The sequence below is a fragment of the Oncorhynchus gorbuscha genome, unplaced genomic scaffold, assembly GCF_021184085.1.
Source record: "Oncorhynchus gorbuscha isolate QuinsamMale2020 ecotype Even-year unplaced genomic scaffold, OgorEven_v1.0 Un_scaffold_2334, whole genome shotgun sequence".
Lineage (NCBI taxonomy): Eukaryota > Metazoa > Chordata > Actinopteri > Salmoniformes > Salmonidae > Oncorhynchus > Oncorhynchus gorbuscha.
Window position 1 is genome coordinate 54,190 of NW_025746878.1, and position 23,833 is coordinate 78,022.

Here is a 23,833-nt window from a genome sequence, read left to right on the forward strand (position 1 = left end):
GATAGTTTGAAAGCCCCCCCCCTGCCACATCCGACGAGTGTCGGACCCGGTGTCGTAGGATTCTACCTGTGAGTCCTCTTGCCTGTTTTATATCTTTCGTCAGAAGTCGTAGCAGGATTTACTTATCCGTGTCAGTGTTCCCGCTACTTGAAAGCGACAAGTCTTTCGGTTGGGATATATTCGTCACCGTGGGGACGAAGACGTCGTCGCCCTTATTAATGAAGTCAGTGACTGATGTGGTAAAACTCCTCAATTACCATCGGGTGATTTCCCGGGAACATATTCCAGAATGTTCCAAGAAGCTAGCCAGAAGCTAATCAGAAGCTAGTTCAGAAGCTAGTTAGCTTCTTTACTGGCAAATCGTTAGTATTCAGCTAACCACAGTTTGTGGTCATCAGCTATCCTTTAGCTTGAAAATCTATCGCCAGTTTTGTACGGCGCAGCACGGCTCGGAACGGAACATACCGGACCAATTTTTCTCTCCATGTCCTTGGATTTCAACTGCTCTCTGGACATTCATTCCCGGATCTCACAGCTAGCCAGCTGCTATCCGTGTGTCTATCTGCTCTCGTCGATTCCGGAGCAAACATCAATTACTCCGGAGCTAGCCAGCTCCGTAAATCACTCCTGAGCTCCGTCAATCACTCCTGGGCTGCAGTCACCTATCCGGACCCGTTTCACTGCCTACGCGGAGCCCCACCGGGCCTTCACAACTGGACTGCCGACGTTGTCTACCCGAAGGAGATCCGGCTGGCTCCTCCGTCGCGACGTTACCTGAACGCCCATCTGCGGCCTGCTAACCGTTAGCGGTCTTACCGGCAGCTCTCAGAATAGACAATCGGACAATTTATTTATTTTTATTATTATTATTATGTTTATTCTTGGGCCTCTATAACTATATCTATTGTTTTTATTTTATTTTTGTTGTTGTGTGATTTGGACTAATTCCCTCTACCACACGGAACCCCACTAATCTACTGACGGAACGCAAGAGGTGGCTAACAACAGACCCCCTTCCTATGCTAGCTTGCTACCGATGTCCTGGCTAGCTGTCTAAATCGCCTTGACCCCGAAACCAACCACTCCACTCTCTGGACTCTTTTGATCACTCGACTAAGGATGCCTCTCCTTAATGTCAATATGTCTTGTCCATTGCTGTTCTGGTTAGTGTTTATTGGCTTATTTCACTGTAGAGCCTCTAGTCCTGCTCACTATACATTATCCAATTTATTAGTTCCACCACCCACACATGCAATGACATCTCCTGGTTTCAATGATGTTTCTAGAGACAATATCTCTCTCTTCATCACTCAATACCTAGGTTTACCTCCACTGTATTCACATCCTACCATACCTTTGTCTGTACATTATACCTTGATGCTATTTTATCGCCCCCAGAAACCTCCTTTTACTCTCTGTTCCAGACGCTATAGACGACCAATTCTTATTGCTTTTAGCCGTACCCTTATTCTTCTCACCCTATGTTCCTCTGGCGATGTAGAGGTGAATCCAGGCCCTGCAATGCCTAGCTCCACTCCTATTCCCCAGGCGCTCTCTTTTGATGACTTCTGTAACCGTAATAGCCATGGTTTCATGCATGTTAACATTAGAAGCCTCCTCCCTAAGTTTGTTCTATTCACTGCTTTAGCACACTCTGCCAACCCGGATGTTCTAGCTGTGTCTGAATCCTGGCTTAGGAAGACCACCAAAAATTCTGAAATTTTAATTCCAAATTACAACATTTACAGACAAGATAGAACTGCCAAAGGGGGCGGTGTTGCAATCTACTGCAAAGATAGCCTGCAGAGTTATGTCCTACTATCCAGGTCTGTACCCAAACAATTTGAACTTCTACTTCTAAAAATCCACCTCTCTAAAAACAAGTCTCTCACCGTTGCCGCCTGCTATAGACCACCCTCTGCCCCCAGCTGTGCTCTGGACACCATATGTGAACTGATTGCCTCCATCTATCTTCAGAGCTCGTGCTGCTAGGCGACCTAAACTGGAACATGCTTAACACCCCAGCCATCCTACAATCTAAACTTGATGCCCTCAATCTCACTCAAATTATCAATGAACCTACCAGGTACCCCCCCAAAGCCTTAAACACGGGCACCCTCATAGATATCATCCTAACCAACTTCCCCTCTAAATACACCTCTGCTGTCTTCAACCAAGATCTCAACGATCACTGCCTCATTGCCTGCATCCGTAATGGGTCAGCGGTCAAACGACCTCCACTCATCACTGTAAAACGCTCCTTGAAACACTTCAGCGAGCAGGCCTTTCTAATCGACCTGGCCGGGGTATCCTGGAAGGATATTGATCTCATCCCGTCAGTAGAGGATGCCTGGATATTTTTTTTAAATGCCTTCCTAACCATCTTAAATAAACATGCCCATTCAAGAAATTTAGAACCAGGAACAGATATAGCCCTTGGTTCTCCCCAGACCTGACTGCCCTTAACCAACACAAAAACATCCTATGGCGTTCTGCATTAGCATCGAACAGCCCCCGTGATATGCAGCTATTCAGGGAAGCTAGAAACCGTTATACACAGGCAGTTAGAAAAGCCAAGGCTAGCTTTTTCAAGCAGAAATTTGCTTCCTGCAACACTAACTCAAAAAAGTTCTGGGACACTGTAAAGTCCATGGAGAATAAGAACACCTCCTCCCAGCTACCCACTGCACTGAAGATAGGAAACACTGTCACCACTGATAAATCCACCATAATTGAGAATTTCAATAAGCATTTTTCTACGGCTGGCCATGCTTTCCACCTGGCTACTCCTACCCCGGTCAACAGCACTGCACCCCCAACAGCAACTCGCCCAAGCCTTCCCCATTTCTCCTTCTCCCAAATCCACTCTGCTGATGTTCTGAAAGAGCTGAAAAATCTGGACCCCTACAAATCAGCCGGGCTAGACAATCTGGACCCTTTCTTTCTAAAATTATCTGCCGAAATTGTTGCCACCCCTATTACTAGCCTGTTCAACCTCTCTTTCGTGTCGTCTGAGATTCCCAAAGATTGGAAAGCAGCTGCGGTCATCCCCCTCAACAAAGGGGGGGACACTCTTGACCCAAACTGCTACAGACCTATATCTATCCTACCATGCCTTTCTAAGGTCTTCGAAAGCCAAGTCAACAAACAGATTACCGACCATTTCGAATCTAACCATACCTTCTCTGCTATGCAATCTGGTTTCAGAGCTGGTCATGGGTGCACCTCAGCCACGCTCAAGGTCCTAAACGATATCTTAACCGCCATCGATAAGAAACATTACTGTGCAGCCGTATTCATTGATCTGGCCAAGGCTTTCAATTCTGTCAACCACCACATCCTCATCGGCAGACTCGACAGCCTTGGTTTATCAAATGATTGCCTCGCCTGGTTCACCAACTACTTCTCTGATAGAGTTCAGTGTGTCAAATCGGAGGGTCTGCTGTCCGGACCTCTGGCAGTCTCTATGGGGGTGCCACAGGGTTCAATTCTTGGACCGACTCTCTTATCTGTATACATCAATGAGGTCGCTCTTGCTGCTGGTGAGTCCCTGATCCACCTCTACGCAGACGACACCATTCTGTATACTTCCGGCCCTTCTTTGGACACTGTGTTAAACAACCCTCCAGGCAAGCTTCAATGCCATACAACTCTCCTTCGGTGGCCTCCAATTGCTCTTAAATACAAGTAAAACTAAATCCATGCTCTTCAACCGATCACTGCCTGCACCTACCCGCCTGTCCAACATCACTACTCTGGACGGCTCTGACTTAGAATACGTGGACAACTACAAATACTTAGGTGTCTGGTTAGACTGTAAACTCTCCTTCCAGACCCATATCAAACATCTCCAATCCAAAGTTAAATCTAGAATTGGCTTCCTATTTCGCAACAAAGCATCCTTCACTCATGCTGCCAAACATACCCTTGTAAAACTGACCATCCTACCAATCCTCCACTTTGGCGATGTCATTTACAAAATAGCCTCCAATACCCTACTCAACAAATTGGATGCAGTCTATCACAGTGCAATCCGTTTTGTCACCAAAGCCCCATATACTACCCACCATTGCGACCTGTACGCTCTCGTTGGCTGGCCCTCGCTTCATACTCGTCGCCAAACCCACTGGCTCCATGTCATCTACAAGACCCTGCTAGGTAAAGTCCCCCCTTATCTCAGCTCGCTGGCCACCATAGCATCTCCCACCTGTAGCACACGCTCCAGCAGGTATATCTCTCTGGTCACCCCCAAAACCAATTCTTTCTTTGGCCGCCTCTCCTTCCAGTTCTCTGCTGCCAGTGACTGGAACGAACTGCAAAAATCTCTGAAACTGGAAACACTTATCTCCCTCACTAGCTTTAAGCACCAACTGTCAGAGCATCTTACAGATTACTGCCCCTGTACATAGCCCACCTATAATTTAGCCCAAACAACTACCTCTTTCCCAACTGTATTTAATTAATTTATTTATTTTGCTCCTTTGCACCCCATTATTTTTATGTCTACTTTGCACATTCTTCCATTGCAAAACTACCATTCCAGTGTTTTACTTGCTATATTGTATTTACTTCGCCACCATGGCCTTTTTTGCCTTTACCTCCCTTCTCACCTCATTTACTCACATCGTATATAGACTTGTTTACACTGTATTATTGACTGTATGTTTGTTTTACTCCATGTGTAACTCTGTGTCGTTGTATCTGTCGAACTGCTTTGCTTTATATTGGCCAGGTCGCAATTGTAAATGAGAACTTGTTCTCAACTTGCCTACCTGGTTAAATAAAGGTGAAATAAAAAAATTATTGAACTATGAACCAGTCAAATAAACTTCATTTGAAATAAATCACATTTTCTATACATTATATTTCTATAGAACACAAAGAGAACATGAGCTAAATCAGTGTGTGTGTGTGTGTGTAGTGTGTGTGTGTGTGTGTGTGTGTAGTGTGTGTGTAGTGTGTAGTGTGTAGTGTGTGTGTAGTGTGTAGTGTGTGTGTAGTGTGTGTGTAGTGTGTAGTGTGTAGTGTGTAGTGTGTAGTGTGTGTACCATGCCATCCTCGTCGTCTCGTGGCGAGTATGTGAGGGTACTGGAGGAGGAGGGGGTACGGCGGTGCTGCTTGTAGGTACCGGAGGCTTCCGCTGAAACAGAGAGAGAGTCTGGGGTTACCCTTAGTCATCTTATAGTTTAACTTAACCATATTTAGGAACCATTCAGTTACCATAGTGACCTTATTAAACTAAGATGAACACGGAGTGGAGAGAGAGTCTGGGGTTACCCTTAGTCATCTTATAGTTTAACCATATTTTAGGTACCATACAGTTACCATAGTGACCTTAAAATCACTAGGAAGTTACCACAATAAATCGCTGACACCATAGAATCTAGATTATATATTTCTATGTCTGACACCTATGGCTTAGTGAGTGAGGTTAAACTGACACCATAGAAATGTAATCTAAAAACTAGATTCTATGGTGTCAGTTTAACCTCAGACTAAACCCTTGGTGTGTCAGACATAATCTAGAGTTTCGATTACATTTCTGTCTCTGACACACCAAGGGCTTTGTCTGAGGTTAAACTGACACAATAGAATCTAGATTATATATTTATACGTCTGACCTAGGGCTTAGTCAGTGAGGTTACACTGACACCATATAATCTAGATTATATATTTCTGTCTCCGACACACCAAGGGCTTAGTCAGTGAGGTTACACTGACACCATAGAAATATATAACCTAGATTCTATGGTGTCAGTGTAACCTCACTGACTAAGCCCTTTGTGTGTCAGACATAGAAATATATAACCTAGATTCTATGTCTGACACACCAAGGGCTTAGTCAGTGAGGTTACACTGACACCATAGAATCTAGATTATATATTTCTATGTCTGACCTAGGGCTTTGTCTGAGGTTAAACTGACACCATAGAATCTAGATGATATATTTCTACATCTGACCTGGGGCTTTGTCTGAGGTTAAACTGACACCATAGAATCTAGATGATATATTTCTACGTCTGACCTGGGGCTTAGTCAGTGAGGTTAAACTGACACCATAGAATCTAGATTATATATTTCTACGTCTGACCTATGGCTTAGTCAGTGAGGCTAAACTGACACCATATAATCTAGATTATATATTTCTACATCTGACCTGGGGCTTTGTCTGAGGTTAAACTGACACCATAGAATCTAGATGATATATTTCTACGTCTGACCTAGGGCTTAGTCAGTGAGGTTAAACTGACACCATAGAATCTAGATTATATATTTCTACGTTTGACACACCTATGGCTTTGTCTGAGGTTAAACTGACACCATAGAATCTAGATTATATATTTCTACATCTGACCTAGGGCTTAGTTCTTAGGTTACACTGACACCATAGAATCTAGATTATATATTTCTACATCTGACCTAGGGCTTTGTTCTTAGGTTACACTGACACCATAGGATCTAGATTATATATTTCTACATCTGACCTAGGGCTTTGTTCTTAGGTTACACTGACACCATAGAATCTAGATGATATATTTCTACGTCTGACCTAGGGCTTTGTTCTTAGGTTACACTGACACCATAGAATCTAGATGATATATTTCTACGTCTGACCTGGGGCTTTGTCTGAGGTTAAACTGACACCATAGAATCTAGATGATATATTTCTACGTCTGACCTAGGGCTTTGTTCTTAGGTTACACTGACACCATAGAATCTAGATGATATATTTCTACGTCTGAACTGGGGCTTTGTCTGAGGTTAAACTGACACCATAGAATCTAGATTATATATTTCTACGTCTGACCTAGGGCTTTGTCTGAGGTTACACTTCCAGGATGTTGCTGACATGATTCCTTATCAGAGTTTTTCCCTGACAGAGGTTTTCCTGAGGTGGACTCACTTTTAGCTCCAGGAACCACGGCTGAGAAGGTGGGGCCGAAGGAGGCCTCCATGCTGGTGGGTTGTCACCCCGCTGGGGGGGGTCTGGCTGAGGGAGGGGGGGGTTGAGATGTCTGGATGGGTGGCAGGCTGCTGCTGGTGCTCTGGAGGTGCTGGAGTAGAGGACACTCACTGCTGCTCACAACCCACAACCCTCTACAGCCTGGGGGGTACAGGAGGTCAGAGGTCAGGGGAACCCACACACTGGACACAGCCTCTACAGTCTGGGGGTTGGGGGGTGGTACAGGAGGTCAGGGGAACCCACACACTGGACACAGCCTCAACAAATGACAAACCAATTGACCTTAATCTCAGACCAACGGGTGACCATCTGAGATCAGACCAACAGGTGACCATCTGAGATCAGACCAACAGGTTACCATCTGAGATCAGACCAACAGGTTACCATCTGAGATCAGACCAACAGGTGACCATCTGAGATCAGACCAACAGGTGACCATCTGAGATCAGACCAACAGGTTACCAGACCAACAGGTGACCATCTGAGATCAGACCAACAGGTCTGAGATCAGACCAACAGGTCTGAGATCAGACCAACAGGTGACCATCTGAGATCAGACCAACAGGTGACCATCTGAGATCAGACCAACAGGTGACCATCTGAGATCAGACCAACAGGTGACCATCTGAGATACCATCTGAGATCAGACCAGCAGGTGACCATCTGAGATCAGACCAACAGGTGACCATCTGAAATCAGACCAACAGGTGACCATCTGAGATCAGACCAACAGGTGACCATCTGAAATCAGACCAACAGGTGACCATCTGAGATCAGACCAACAGGTTACCATCTGAGATCAGACCAACAGGTGACCATCTGAGATCAGACCAACAGGTGACCATCTGAGATCAGACCAACAGGTGACCATCTGAAATCAGACCCAACAGGTGACCATCTGAAATCAGACCCAACAGGTCTGAGATCAGACCCAACAGGTCTGAGATCAGACCCAACAGGTCTGAGATCAGACCAACAGGTGACCATCTGAGATCAGACCAACAGGTGACCATCTGAGATCAGACCAACAGGTGACCATCTGAGATCAGACCAACAGGTCTGAGATCAGACCAACAGGTGACCATCTGAGATCAGACCAACAGGTTACCAGACCAACAGGTGACCATCTGAGATCAGACCAACAGGTCTGAGATCAGACCAACAGGTCTGAGATCAGACCAACAGGTCTGAGATCAGAACCAACAGGTCTGAGATCAGACCAACAGGTGACCATCTGAGATCAGACCAACAGGTGACCATCTGAGATCAGACCAACAGGTTACCATCTGAGATCAGACCAACAGGTGACCATCTGAGATCAGACCAACAGGTCTGAGATCAGACCAACAGGTGACCATCTGAGATCAGAACCAACAGGTCTGAGATCAGACCAACAGGTGACCATCTGAGATCAGACCAACAGGTGACCATCTGAGATCAGAACCAACAGGTGACCATCTGAGATCAGAACCAACAGGTCTGAGATCAGACCAACAGGTGACCATCTGAGATCAGACCAACAGGTGACCATCTGAGATCAGACCAACAGGTGACCATCTGAGATCAGACCAACAGGTGACCATCTGAGATCAGACCAACAGGTTACCAGACCAACAGGTGACCATCTGAGATCAGACCAACAGGTGACCATCTGAGATCAGACCAACAGGTTACCAGACCAACAGGTGACCATCTGAGATCAGACCAACAGGTCTGAGATCAGACCAACAGGTCTGAGATCAGACCAACAGGTCTGAGATCAGACCAACAGGTCTGAGATCAGACCAACAGGTGACCATCTGAGATCAGACCAACAGGTTACCAGACCAACAGGTTACCAGACCAACAGGTGACCATCTGAGATCAGACCAACAGGTCTGAGATCAGACCAACAGGTCTGAGATCAGACCAACAGGTGACCATCTGAGATGAGACCAACAGGTGACCATCTGAGATGAGACCAACAGGTGACCATCTGAGATCAGACCAACAGGTGACCATCTGAGATCAGACCAACAGGTGACCATCTGAGATCAGACCAACAGGTGACCATCTGAGATCAGACCAACAGGTGACCATCTGAGATCAGACCAACAGGTGACCATCTGAGATCAGACCAACAGGTGACCATCTGAGATCAGACCAACAGGTGACCATCTGAGATCAGACCAACAGGTGACCATCTGAGATCAGACCAACAGGTGACCATCTGAGATCAGACCAACAGGTGACCATCTGAGATCAGACCAACAGGTGACCATCTGAGATCAGACCAACAGGTTACCATCTGAGATCAGAACCAACAGGTGACCATCTGAGATCAGACCAACAGGTTACCAGACCAACAGGTGACCATCTGAGATCAGACCAACAGGTGACCATCTGAGATCAGACCAACAGGTGACCATCTGAGATCAGACCAACAGGTGACCATCTGAGATCAGACCAACAGGTGACCATCTGAGATCAGACCAACAGGTGACCATCTGAGATCAGATCAACAGGTGACCATCTGAGATCAGAACCAACAGGTCTGAGATCAGAACCAACAGGTCTGAGATCAGACCCAACAGGTCTGAGATCAGACCAACAGGTGACCATCTGAGATCAGACCAACAGGTGACCATCTGAGATCAGACCAACAGGTGACCATCTGAGATCAGACCAACAGGTGACCATCTGAGATACCATCTGAGATCAGACCAGCAGGTGACCATCTGAGATCAGACCAACAGGTGACCATCTGAAATCAGACCAACAGGTGACCATCTGAAATCAGACCAACAGGTGACCATCTGAAATCAGATCAACAGGTGACCATCTGAGATCAGAACCAACAGGTGACCATCTGAGATCAGACCAACAGGTCTGAGATCAGACCAACAGGTGACCATCTGAGATCAGACCAACAGGTTACCAGACCAACAGGTGACCATCTGAGATCAGACCAACAGGTCTGAGATCAGACCAACAGGTCTGAGATGAGACCAACAGGTCTGAGATCAGACCAACAGGAGACCATCTGAGATGAGACCAACAGGTGACCATCTGAGATCAGACCAACAGGTGACCATCTGAGATCAGACCAACAGGTGACCATCTGAGATCAGACCAACAGGTGACCATCTGAGATCAGACCAACAGGTGACCATCTGAGATCAGACCAACAGGTGACCATCTGAGATCAGACCAACAGGTGACCATCTGAGATCAGACCAACAGGTGACTATCTGAGATCAGACTGACGACAACACGGCCTACTTTCACCTGAACACGTGAACCTGTCCAACAACTATCAATGATCAACAACTCTGTGCTAGCTACACATGACATACATACCAACGCCTTCCTGGCCAGTGTAAAAACAGACTTCTATCTGCACATAAACCCCTCAGTCCAAGCAGTCCTAATGAGAAAAGAAACGTGTAACAAGAGGACCAAGTCCACAGAGACCAGAGCAGTGTTTCTCTCGACCATCTGCTCCTCTCTAAACTCATGATGTAAACAGAAAGGCATGCAGACAGTCACCTCACATGGTCATAGCATACCGAATCAGCCAATAAAAACTGCCCGGGACCACTAATCGTAGGGAATACGTGAGGGGTCCCACCCCCCCTGTCAGAGAGAGAGGGAGAGAGGCAGAAAGAGAGAGAGAAGCAAAAAGAGAGAGAGAGAAGTAGAAAGAGAGAGAGAGAAGCAAAAAGAGAGAGAGAGAAGTAGAAAGAGAGAGAGAAGCAGAGAGAGAGAGACGGAGAAAGAGAGAGAGAGAAGCAGAAAGAGAGAGAGAGAAGCAGAAAGGGAGAGGCAGAAGCAGAAAGAGAGAGAGAAGCAGAAAGAAAGAGAGAAGCAGAAAGGGAGAGGCAGAAGCAGAAAGAGAGAGAGAGAAGCAGAAAGAGAGAGAGAGAAGCAGAAAGGGAGAGGCAGAAGCAGAAAGAGAGAGAGAGAAGCAAAAAGAGAGAGAGAAGCAAAAAGAGAGAGAGAGAAGCAAAAAGAGAGAGAGAGAAGCAGAAAGAGAGAGAGAAGCAAAAAGAGAGAGAGAGAAGTAGAAAGAGAGAGAGAAGCAGAAAGAGAGAGAGAGAAGCAAAAAGAGAGAGAGAGAAGTAGAAAGAGAGAGAGAAGCAAAAAGAGAGAGAGAGAAGTAGAAAGAGAGAGAGAAGCAGAGAGAGAGACGGAGAAAGAGAGAGAGAGAGAGAAGCAGAAAGAGAGAGAGAGAAGCAGAAAGGGAGAGGCAGAAGCAGAAAGAGAGAGAGAAGCAGAAAGAAAGAGAGAAGCAGAAAGGGAGAGGCAGAAGCAGAAAGAGAGAGAGAGAAGCAGAAAGAGAGAGAGAGAAGCAGAAAGGGAGAGGCAGAAGCAGAGAGAGAGAGACGGAGAAAGAGAGAGAGAGAAGCAAAAAGAGAGAGAGAGAAGTAGAAAGAGAGAGAGAAGCAAAAAGAGAGAGAGAGAAGCAAAAAGAGAGAGAGAGAAGCAGAAAGAGAGAGAGAGAAGCAAAAAGAGAGAGAGAGAAGCAGAAAGGGAGAGGCAGAAGCAGAAAGAGAGAGAGAGAAGCAGAAAGAGAGAGAGAGAAGCAGAAAGGGAGAGGCAGAAGCAGAAAGAGAGAGAGAGAAGCAGAAAGAGAGAGAGAGAAGCAGAAAGGGAGAGGCAGAAGCAGAAAGAGAGAGAGAGAAGCAGAGAGAGAGAGAAGCAGAAAGAGAGAGAGAGAAGCAGAAAGAGAGAGAGAGAAGCAGAAAGAGAGAGGCAGAAGCAGAAAGAGAGAGAGAGAAGCAGAAAGAGAGAGAGAGAAGCAGAAAGAGAGAGAGAGAAGCAGAAAGGGAGAGGCAGAAGCAGAAAGAGAGAGAGAGAAGCAGAGAGAGAGAGAAGCAGAGAGAGAGAGAAGCAGAAAGAGAGAGAGAGAAGCAGAAAGAGAGAGAGAGAAGTAGAAAGAGAGAGAGAAGCAGAGAGAGAGAGACGGAGAAAGAGAGAGAGAGAAGCAGAAAGAGAGAGAGAGAAGCAGAAAGGGAGAGGCAGAAGCAGAAAGGGAGAGAGAAGCAGAAAGAAAGAGAGAAGCAGAACGAGAGAGAAGCAGAAAGAGAGACGGAGAAAGAGAGAGAGAGAAGCAGAAAGGGAGAGAGAGAAGCAGAAAGGGAGAGAGAGAAGCAGAAAGAGAGAGAGAGAGAGAAGCAGAAAGAGAGAGAGAGAGAGAAGCAGAAAGAGAGAGAGAGAAGCAGAAAGAGAGAGAGAGAAGCAAAGAGAGAGAGAGAAGCAGAGAGAGAGAGAGAAGCCGAAAGAAAGAGAGAAGCCGAAAGAAAGAGAGAAGCCGAAAGAAAGAGAGAAGCAGAAAGAGAAAGAGAAGCAGAAAGAGAGAGAGAAGCAGAAAGAGAGAGAGAAGCAGAAAGAGAGAGAGAAGCAGAAAGAGAGAGAGAAGCAGAAAGAGAGAGAGAAGCAGAAAGAGAGAGAGAAGCAGAAAGAGAGAGAGAAGCATAAAGAGGCATACTGAACCAATGTTAACTCACTCCTGGGCACTGGGCCAAATATGTGATGGACAACGATTCACACACTGATAGTTTGGTATCTGCTACCTAACGAGAATGCAAATAGATAAAACGTTATCTAGTGCAAATGGTCAATGATGATGTGTAAACTAGGTAGGAAATTATCACCAAATTAGCTAATTATCATACCCGAAACAGACTAGTCCTCCAGCTGGTTAGCTAGTTATCATACCAGAAACAGACTAGTCCTCCAGCTGGTTAGCTTTTAGCTGTAGAGACTTAGCTAGTTATCATACCAAAACAGACTAGTCCTCCTGCTGGTTAGCTTTTAGCTGTAGAGACTTAGCTAGCTATCATAACAAAACAGACTAGTCCTCCAGCTGGTTAGCTGGCTATCATAACAAAACAGACTAGTCCTCCTGCTGGTTAGCTTTTAGCTGTAGAGACTTAGCTAGCTATCATACCGAAACAGACTAGTCCTCCAGCTGGTTAGCTTGTTATCATACCCGAAACAGACTAGTCCTCCAGCTGGTTAGCTAGTTATCATACCGAAACAGACTAGTCCTCCAGCTGATTAGCTAGTTATCATAACAAAACAGACTAGTCCTCCTGCTGGTTAGCTAGTTATCATACCAAAACAGACTAGTCCTCCAGCTGATTAGCTAGTTATCATAACAAAACAGACTAGTCCTCCTGCTGGTTAGCTAGTTATCATACCAAAACAGACTAGTCCTCCAGCTGATTAGCTAGTTATCATAACAAAACAGACTAGTCCTCCTGCTGGTTAGCTAGTTATCATACCAAAACAGACTAGTCCTCCAGCTGGTTAGCTGGCTATCATAACAAAACAGACTAGTCCTGCAGCTGGTTAGCTAGTTATCATTACCGAAACAGACTAGTCCTCCAGCTAGTTAGCTGGTTAGCTCTTAGCTGTAGAGACTTAGCTAGCTATCATACCAAAACAGACTAGTCCTCCAGCTGGTTAGCTAGTTATCATACCGAAACAGACTAGTCCTCCAGCTGGTTAGCTAGTTATCATACCGAAACAGACTAGTTCTCCAGCTGGTTAGCTAGTTATCATACCGAAAACAGACTAGTCCTCCAGCTGGTTAGCTGGCTATCATACCGAAACAGACTAGTCCTCCAGCTGGTTAGCTAGTTATCATAACAAAACAGACTAGTCCTCCTGCTGATGAGCTTTTAGCTGTAGAGACTTACATTTACATTTTACATTTAAGTCATTTAGCAGACGCTCTTATCCAGAGCGACTTACAAATTGGCTAGTTATCATACCGAAACAGACTAGTCCTCCTGCTGGTTAGCTAGTTATCATAACAAAACAGACTAGTCCTCCTGCTGGTTAGCTTTTAGCTGTAGAGACTTAGCTAGCTATCATAACAAAACAGACTAGTCCTCCAGCTGGTTAGCTGGCTATCATAACAAAACAGACTAGTCCTCCTGCTGGTTAGCTTTTAGCTGTAGAGACTTAGCTAGCTATCATACGGCAAGACGGAGCTGCTCTTCCTCCCGGGGAAGGACTGCCCGTTCCATGATCTCGCCATCACGGTTGACAACTCCATTGTGTCCTCCTCCCAGAGCGCTAAGAACCTTGGCGTGATCCTGGACAACACCCTGTCGTTCTCAACCAACATCAAGGCGGTGGCCCGTTCCTGTAGGTTCATGCTCTACAACATCCGCAGAGTACGACCCTGCCTCACACAGGAAGCGGCGCAGGTCCTAATCCAGGCACTTGTCATCTCCCGTCTGGATTACCGCAACTCGCTGTTGGCTGGGCTCCCTGCCTGTGCCATTAAACCCCTACAACTCATCCAGAACGCCGCAGCCCGTCTGGTGTTCAACCTTCCCAAGTTCTCTCACGTCACCCCGCTCCTCCGCTCTCTCCACTGGCTTCCAGTTGAAGCTCGCATCCGCTACAAGACCATGGTGCTTGCCTACGGAGCTGTGAGGGGAACGGCACCTCAGTACCTCCAGGCTCTGATCAGGCCCTACACCCAAACAAGGGCACTGCGTTCATACACCTCTGGCCTGCTCGCCTCCCTACCACTGAGGAAGTACAGCTCCCGCTCAGCCCAGTCAAAACTGTTCGCTGCTCCGGCCCCCCAATGGTGGAACAAACTCCCTCACGACGCCAGGACAGCGGAGTCAATCACCACCTTCCAGAGACACCTGAAACCCCACCTCTTTAAGGAATACCTAGGATAGGATAAGTAATCCTTCTCACCCCCCTTAAAAGATTTAGATGCACTATTGTAAAGTGACTGTTCCACTGGATGTCATAAGGTGAATGCACCAATTTGTAAGTCGCTCTGGATAAGAGCGTCTGCTAAATGACTTAAATGTAATGTAAATGTATACCGAAACAGACTAGTCCTCCAGCTGGTTAGCTAGTTATCATACCGAAACAGACGAGTCCTCCAGCTGGTTATCATACCGAAACAGACTAGTCCTCCAGCTGGTTAGCTAGTTATCATACCGAAACAGACTAGTCCTCCAGCTGGTTAGCTAGCTATCATACCAAAACAGACTAGTCCTCCAGCTGGTTAGCTAGCTATCATACCAAAACAGACTAGTCCTCCAGCTGGTTAGCTAGCTATCATACCAAAACAGACTAGTCCTCCAGCTGGTTATCTAGCTATCATACCAAAACAGACTAGTCCTCCAGCTGGTTAGCTAGCTATCATACCAAAACAGACTAGTCCTCCAGCTGGTTAGCTAGCTATCATACCAAAACAGACTAGTCCTCCAGCTGGTTAGCTAGCTATCATACCAAAACAGACTAGTCCTCCAGCTGGTTAGCTAGCTATCATACCAAAACAGACTAGTCCTCCAGCTGGTTAGCTAGTTATCATACCGAAACAGACTAGTCCTCCAGCTGGTTGCTAGTTATCATACTGAAACAGACTAGTCCTCCTGCTGGTTAGCTTTTAGCTGTAGAGATTTAGCTAGCTATCATAACAAAACAGACTAGTCCTTCTGTTGGTTAGCTTTTAGCTGTAGAGACTTAGCTAGCTATCATACCGAAACAGACTAGTCCTCCAGCTGGTTAGCTAGTTATCATAACAAAACAGACTAGTCCTCCTGCTGGTTAGCTAGTTATCATAACAAAACAGACTAGTCCTCCTGCTGGTTAGCTGGCTATCATAACAAAACAGACTAGTCCTCCTGCTGGTTAGCTGGCTATCATACCAAAACAGACTAGTCCTCCAGCTGATTAGCTAGTTATCATAACAAAACAGACTAGTCCTCCTGCTGGTTAGCTAGTTATCATAACAAAACAGACTAGTCCTCCTGCTGGTTAGCTGGCTATCATAACAAAACAGACTAGTCCTCCTGCTGGTTAGCTGGCTATCATACCAAAACAGACTAGTCCTCCTGCTGGTTAGCTAGTTATCATACCGAAACAGACTAGTCCTCCTGCTGGTTAGCTAGTTATCATACCGAAACAGACTAGTCCTCCAGCTGGTTAGCTAGTTATCATACCCGAAACAGACTAGTTAGCTAGTTATCATACCGAAACAGACTAGTTAGCTGGTTATCATACCGAAACAGACTAGTTAGCTGGTTATCATACCGAAACAGACTAGTTAGCTGGTTATCATACCCGAAACAGACTAGTTAGCTGGTTATCATACCCGAAACAGACTAGTTAGCTGGTTATCATAACCGAAACAGACTAGTTAGTGATTTATTAATTTAACTGCCATTAATCATTTCAAACCGTGTTTCCTCCAAAACGGGAGAATCTATTGGGACAGATTCCTTCCTGTTTGGTTTTTGTGTTCTTTAAAATAAAAATAAAAAGATAAACTGTTTCCATAATGAATAAGTTTACACCCCATGAATAGTTGGCCAGCTGGAAGAAAAATAAAACTAGATATAAATGGTATCTAGCTGCTTGAAATAACGTTACAGCTGATGTTAACTGATCGCAAACACTGCAACAAACACAAATATATATATATTTAACTATGCTGTTTACCAATGATATGACACATTTAACATAATCACAATTCGTGAGTGATCTTACCATGGTGTTAAATCGTAGTTAACTGTGTAGTTGAAATGCTCCTTTTTCTCTCTTTCACGCCTCAAAACAACCAGCAGTCGGAAGCGGAAGTGCTCTCGACCGTGTACGTCGGATACAGGGGTCAAAGACCGCAATGTATCATGGGTATCATTTTTGGAGGGGTGGCTGATCTATAAATAATAATGAGTATTATTTTTTATTTTTTTTATGATGTAAAGTGATTTTTTTTTGGTAGATTAGTAAGTCGTTTTTGACGCTCTCGAACAACGGGCCCCCTATTTCATACGGCTCAGAGTGTAACCAAACGGGACTACAATGCCCAGAAGGCCCTGATCCAGAAGACTTAACAGTTCATCTTGCAGCTTTTAGCACAGATGGACCATTGAGACAGATTTCTTCGGATGTATAAATGTGAAGCATCCGGTTGGCGGTTTTTTTCCCCACTCATACCAAATATGGTAGTGAGAGGAAGCCCAGTGGCTGACAGTGGGAGAAGAGATGGATTTTGGGCCTGACATTCTGCAAATGTATTCATCGATTAAACATTTTATCTCAATACAGTTTCCTTTATTCCCAAATAATAAAATCTGTTGCGAAGTTTTGCCCAAGTTTTCCCAAAATATTGTGTTGTTTAGAAGGCGTGCCAAGGCAAATTTAGTTATTGAACACGCACACTTCAGAGTCGGCGTTTGCCAAAGGAAATATGTAAATCAATTCTAGAAGGCGCCAATTGGATCTCTCTAGCTCTTGCTTGGTTCTGCCCACCATAAAAAAATATCTAATTTGTTCTCATTTGAAACGACAAGGCTGTGGTCTATCTTGGTTTAGTTACAAAAAAATATATAAAAAAATTGGCTTTAGAGTTCAGCTCATGGAATTCCGAAACACGTAATGCATCTCCAACTACATTTAAATGTGTCTACCACAGGAGGTTGGTGGCACCTTAATTGAGGAGGGACGGGCTCGTGGTAATGGCTGGAGCGGACTGGGGTGGAATGGTATCTAATAAATCAAACACGTGGTGTTTCCAGGTGTTTGATGACATCATTCCATTCACGAGGTTCCAGCCATTAATATGAGCCTTTCCTCCCCTTCAGCAGCCTCCTCTGGTGTCTACCGTGTCCACCGTGTGTCCGGATTCCCAGGTAGGCTATATTCAAATTACATTTACATTTAAGTCATTTAGCAGACGCTCTTATCCAGAGCTGACAGTATGCATTTTATAAACGGTGGAATAGGCTAAGTATGATAACAACACAACAACATCTGATGGCAGTAGCTAACTAGCCTGCTAACCTCTGTAGCTAACAAGCCAGCTAACCTCTGTAGCTAACAAGCCAGCCAACCTCGGTAGCTAACTAGCCAGCTAACCTCTGTAGCTAACTAGCCAGCTAGCCTATGTAGCTGACTAGCCAGCTAACTTCTGTAGTTAACTAGCCAGTTAACCTCTGTAGCTAACTAGCCAGCTAACCTCTGTAGCTAACTAGCCAGCTAACCACTGTAGCTAACTAGCCAGCTAACCTCTGTAGTTAGCTTATCAAGCTGGTCAAGTAACGCCTCGATCACACCAACAGCGTCATCGCACAAAATAGTATGCAGCATCATCAGGATCAAAACAGTAGCAGAAGGATCACCTTCTGCTACCATTTCTGTCAGTCTACACGCAAACAGTCTACACGCAAACAGTTTGACACAGTGAGAAAACCACCTCTTTTTTTCACCTTTATTTAACCAGGTAGGCTAGTTGAGAACACCTTTATTTAACCAGGTAGGCTAGTTGAGAACACCTTTATTTAACCAGGTAGGCTAGTTGAGGGCACCTTTATTTAACCAGGTAGGCTAGTTGAGAACACCTTTATTTAACCAGGTAGGCTAGTTGAGAACACCTTTATTTAACCAGGTAGGCCAGTTGAGAACACCTTTATTTAACCAGGTAGGCTAGTTGAGAACACCTTTATTTAACCAGGTAGGCCAGTTGAGAACACCTTTATTTAACCAGGTAGGCCAGTTGAGAACACCTTTATTTAACCAGGTAGGCCAGTTGAGAACACCTTTATTTAACCAGGTAGGCCAGTTGAGAACACCTTTATTTAACCAGGTAGGCTAGTTGAGAACACCTTTATTTAACCAGGTAGGCTAGTTGAGAACACCTTAATTTAACCAGGTAGGCTAGATGAGAACAAGTTCTCATTTGCAACTGCGACCTGGCCAAGATAAAGCATAGCAGTGTGAACAGACAACACAGAGTTACACATGGAGTAAACAATTAACAAGTCAATAACACAGTAGAAAAAAATAAAGAGTCTATATACATTGTGTGCAAAAGCCATGAGGAGGTAGGGGAATAATTACAATATTGCAGATTAACACTGGAGTGATAAATTATCAGATGGTCATGTACAGGTAGAGATATTGGTGTGCAAAAGAGCAGAAAAGTAAATAAATAAAAACAGTATGAGGATGAGGTAGGTAAAATTGGGTGGGCTATTTACCGATAGACTATGTACAGCTGCAGCGATCGGTTAGCTGCTCCTCTACCATCAGTCCTATTAGCCAATGTGCATTCGTAGGGCGAGGGAGTAAACCACCTCTACCATCAGTCCTATTAGCCAACGTGAATTCGTAGGGCGAGTGAGAAAACCACCTCTACCATCAGTCCTATTAGCCAACGTGCATTCGTAGGGCGAGTGAGTAAACCCACTCTACCATCAGTCCTATTAGCCAACGTGCATTCGTAGGGCGAGTGAGTAAACCACCTCTACCATCAGTCCTATTAGCCAACGTGCATTCCTAGGGCGAGTGAGTAAACCCACTCTACCATCAGTCCTATTAGCCAACGTGCATTCGTAGGGCGAGTGAGTAAACCCACTCTACCATCAGTCCAATTAGCCAACGTGCATTCGTAGGGCGAGTGAGTAAACCCACTCTACCATCAGTCCCATTAGCCAACGTGCATTCGTAGGGCGAGTGAGTAAACCCACTCTACCATCAGTCCTATTAGCCAACGTGCATTCGTAGGGCGAGTGAGTAAACCCACTCTACCGTCAGTCCTATTAGCCAACGTGCATTCCTAGGGCGAGTGAGTAAACCCACTCTACCTTCAGTCCTATTAGCCAACGTGCATTCGTAGGGCGAGTGAGTAAACCCACTCTACCATCAGTCCCATTAGCCAACGTGCATTCGTAGGGCGAGTGAGTAAACCACCTCTACCATCAGTCCCATTAGCCAACGTGCATTCGTAGGGCGAGTGAGTAAACCCACTCTACCATCAGTCCCATTAGCCAACGTGCATTCGTAGGGCGAGTGAGTAAACCCACTCTACCATCAGTCCCATTAGCCAACGTGCATTCGTAGGGCGAGTGAGTAAACCACCTCTACCATCAGTCCTATTAGCCAACGTGCATTCGTAGGGCGAGTGAGTAAACCCACTCTACCATCAGTCCTATTAGCCAACTTGCATTCGTAGGGCGAGTGAGTAAACCACCTCTACCATCAGTCCTATTAGCCAACGTGCATTCGTAGGGCGAGTGAGTAAACCCACTCTACCATCAGTCCTATTAGCCAACGTGCATTCGTAGGGCGAGTGAGTAAACCACCTCTACCATCAGTCCTATTAGCCAACGTGCATTCGTAGGGCGAGTGAGTAAACCACCTCTACCATCAGTCCTATTAACCAACGGACAACAAAATGGACGAGCTCTATGTTCGAGACTATCCTACGGGACTGTGTGTGTGTGTGTGTGTGTGTGTGTGTGTGTGTGTGTGTGTGTGTGTGTGTGTGTGTGTGTGTGTGTGTGTGTGTGTGTGTGTGTGTGTGTGTGTGTGTGTGTGTGTGTGTGTGTGTGTGTGTGTGTGTGTGTGTGTGTGTGTGTGTGTGTCCTGCTGTAAGAGTCCTGCTGAAATATGTGTCATGAATTAATGAGTACTGCTCAGACACTGTCTCTAAGTGCTGCTCTTCCTCACATTACTGTGTGTGTGTGTGTGTGAGTGAGTGAGTGAGTGAGTGAGTGAGTGAGTGAGTGAGTGAGTGAGTGAGTGAGTGAGTGAGTGAGTGAGTGAGTGTGTGTGTGTGTGTGTGTGTGCATCAGTAATCTGTCGAGGGACGTCTAATCCACAGGAATCACACTCACACACACACACACACACACACACACACACACACACACACACACACACACACACACACACACACACACACACACACACACACACACACACACACACACACACACACACACACACACACACACACACACACACACACACATCCTTCTCCGGCACTGATAATCTAATCCAGCTCTGTAAATCCATCAAATATGTCCCATAACAAACGACTGTAGATTATCCAGACGAGGACTGACAAAGAGCTGAGACACCACAGATCAGATCCATGTTACTACTACTACTGTCAATACAGCAACTAGATGGAGAGATGAGACACCACAGGAACTAGATGGAGAGATGAGACACCACAGGAACTAGATGGAGAGATGAGACACCACAGGAACTAGATGGAGAGATGAGACACCACAGGAACTAGATGGAGAGATGAGACACCACAGGAACTAGATGGAGAGATGAGACACCACAGGAACTAGATGGAGAGATGAGACACCACAGGAACTAGATGGAGAGATGAGATACCACAGATCAGATCCATGTTACTACTGCTACTGTCAATACAGGAACTAGATGGAGAGATGAGACACCACAGGAACTAGATGGAGAGATGAGACACCACAGGAACTAGATGGAGAGATGAGACACCACAGGAACTAGATGGAGAGATGAGACACCACAGATCAGATCCAGGTGTTACTAGGTCCCACAGTGCAGTAGAACCAGGTGTTACTAGGTCCCACAGTGCAGTAGAACCAGGTGTTACTAGGTCCCACAGTGCAGTAGAACCAGGTGTTACTAGGTCCCACAGTGCAGTAGAACCAGGTGTTACTAGGTCCCACAGTGCAGTAGAACCAGGTACTAGGTCCCACAGTGCAGTAGAACCAGGTGTTACTAGGTCCCACAGTGCAGTAGAACCAGGTGTTACTAGGTCCCACAGTGCAGTAGAACCAGGTGTCCCTAGGTCCCACAGTGCAGTAGAACCAGGTGTTACTAGGTCCCACAGTGCAGTAGGACCAGGTGTTATTAGTTCCCACAGTGCAGTAGAACCAGGTGTTACTAGGTCCCACAGTGCAGTAGAACCAGGTTGCCCTAGTTCCCACAGTGCAGTAGAACCAGGTGTTACTAGGTCCCACAGTGCAGTAGAACCAGGTGTTACTAGGTCCCACAGTGCAGTAGGACCAGGTGTTACTAGGTCCCACAGTGCAGTAGAACCAGGTGTTCCTAGTTCCCACAGTGCAGTAGAACCAGGTTGCCCTAGTTCCTACAGTGCAGTAGAACCAGGTGTTCCTAGGTCCCACAGTGCAGTAGAACCAGGTTGCCCTAGTTCCCACAGTGCAATAGAACCAGGTGTCCCTAGGTCCCACAGTGCAGTAGAACCAGGTGTCCCTAGGTCCCACAGTGCAGTAGAACCAGGTGTTACTAGGTCCCACAGTGCAGTAGAACCAGGTGTCCCTAGTTCCTACAGTGCAGTAGAACCAGGTGTTACTAGGTCCCACAGTGCAGTAGAACCAGGTGTTACTAGGTCCCACAGTGCAGTAGAACCAGGTGTTACTAGGTCCCACAGTGCAGTAGAACCAGGTGTCCCTAGTTCCCACAGTGTGGTAGGACCAGGTGTTACTAGGTCCCACAGTGCAGTAGAACCAGGTGTTACTAGGTCCCACAGTGCAGTAGAACCAGGTGTTACTAGGTCCCACAGTGCAGTAGAACCAGGTGTCCCTAGTTCCCACAGTGCAGTAGAACCAGGTTGCCCTAGTTCCCACAGTGCAGTAGAACCAGGTGTTACTAGGTCCCACAGTGCAGTAGAACCAGGTGTTACTAGGTCCCACAGTGCAGTAGAACCAGGTGTTACTAGGTCCCACAGTGCAGTAGAACCAGGTGTTACTAGGTCCCACAGTGCAGTAGAACCAGGTGTCCCTAGTTCCCACAGTGCAGTAGAACCAGGTTGCCCTAGTTCCCACAGTGCAGTAGAACCAGGTGTTACTAGGTCCCACAGTGCAGTAGAACCAGGTGTTACTAGGTCCCACAGTGCAGTAGAACCAGGTGTTACTAGGTCCCACAGTGCAGTAGAACCAGGTGGCCCTAGTTCCCACAGTGCAGTAGAACCAGGTGTCCCTAGTTCCCACAGTTCACCAGGTGTTCTAACAATATGCAAATAGTTTAATTTAAAAAAGTGAAAATAAATAAGCATAAATATGGGTTTGTTTTTAAAATAGTGTTTGTTCTTCACTCGTTGCCCTTTTCTTGTGGCAACAGGTCACACATCTTGCTGCTGTGATGGCACACTGTGGTATTTCACCCAGTAGATATGGGACTTTATCAAAATTGGATTTGTTTTCGAGTTCTTTGCTGGTCAATATACATGTATATAATTTTAAAAAACAATGTTTTCTTCTTCACATGTTCAAACAGTACATTTATATTTTCCAACGGGGCTGTACATTTGGGGGAGGTTTCTTCTCCTCACCTGAGGAGCCTCGTTTCACTGCCAAACATAAAATTAAACCATCTAGTGTTCAGTGAAATAACAAAACAACGTCAAATACAGGAAGCCTAGTCAAATAATTAACATCCAATCACATTAACCAGGTAGCCTAGTCAAGTAATTAACATCCAATCACATTAACCAGGTATCCTAGTCAAATAATTAACATCCAATCACATTAACCAGGTATCCTAGTCAAATAATTAACATCCAATCACATTAACCAGGTATCCTAGTCAAGTAATTAACATCCAATCACATTAACCAGGTATCCTAGTCAAATAATTAACATCCAATCACATTAACCAGGAAGCCTAGTCAAGTAATTAACATCCAATCACATTAACCAGGTATCCTAGTCAAATAATTAACATCCAATCACATTAACCAGGTATTGTGGTCCTTCTGTGGCTCAGTTGGTAGAGCATGGCACTTGTAACGCCAGGGTAGTGGGTTCGATCCCCGGGACCACCCATACGTAGAATGTATGCACACATGACTGTAAGTCGCTTTTGATAAAAGCGTCTGCTAAATGGCATATATTATTATTATTATTATCCCAGTCAAATAATTAACATCCAATCACATTAACCAGGTGCCCTAGTCAGATAATTAACATCCAATCACATTAACCGTTACTCTCTCGTGGGAATTAGCTGCTGCTCATGTTGGTGTCTGTACTGATGGAGCAAAAGCCATGACAGGGAGACATAGTGGAGTGGTAACGCGCCTGCAAGCAGTTGCTCCCG

At 45.6% G+C, this 23,833-nt stretch overlaps 1 pseudogene; it reads right to left on the reverse strand.

The window, feature by feature from the left end:
* The window catches only part of LOC124025667, a 59,596-nt pseudogene extending 43,004 nt beyond the window's left edge, over positions 1-16,592 (reverse strand).
* Between the last annotated feature and the right edge of the window lie 7,241 nt (positions 16,593-23,833).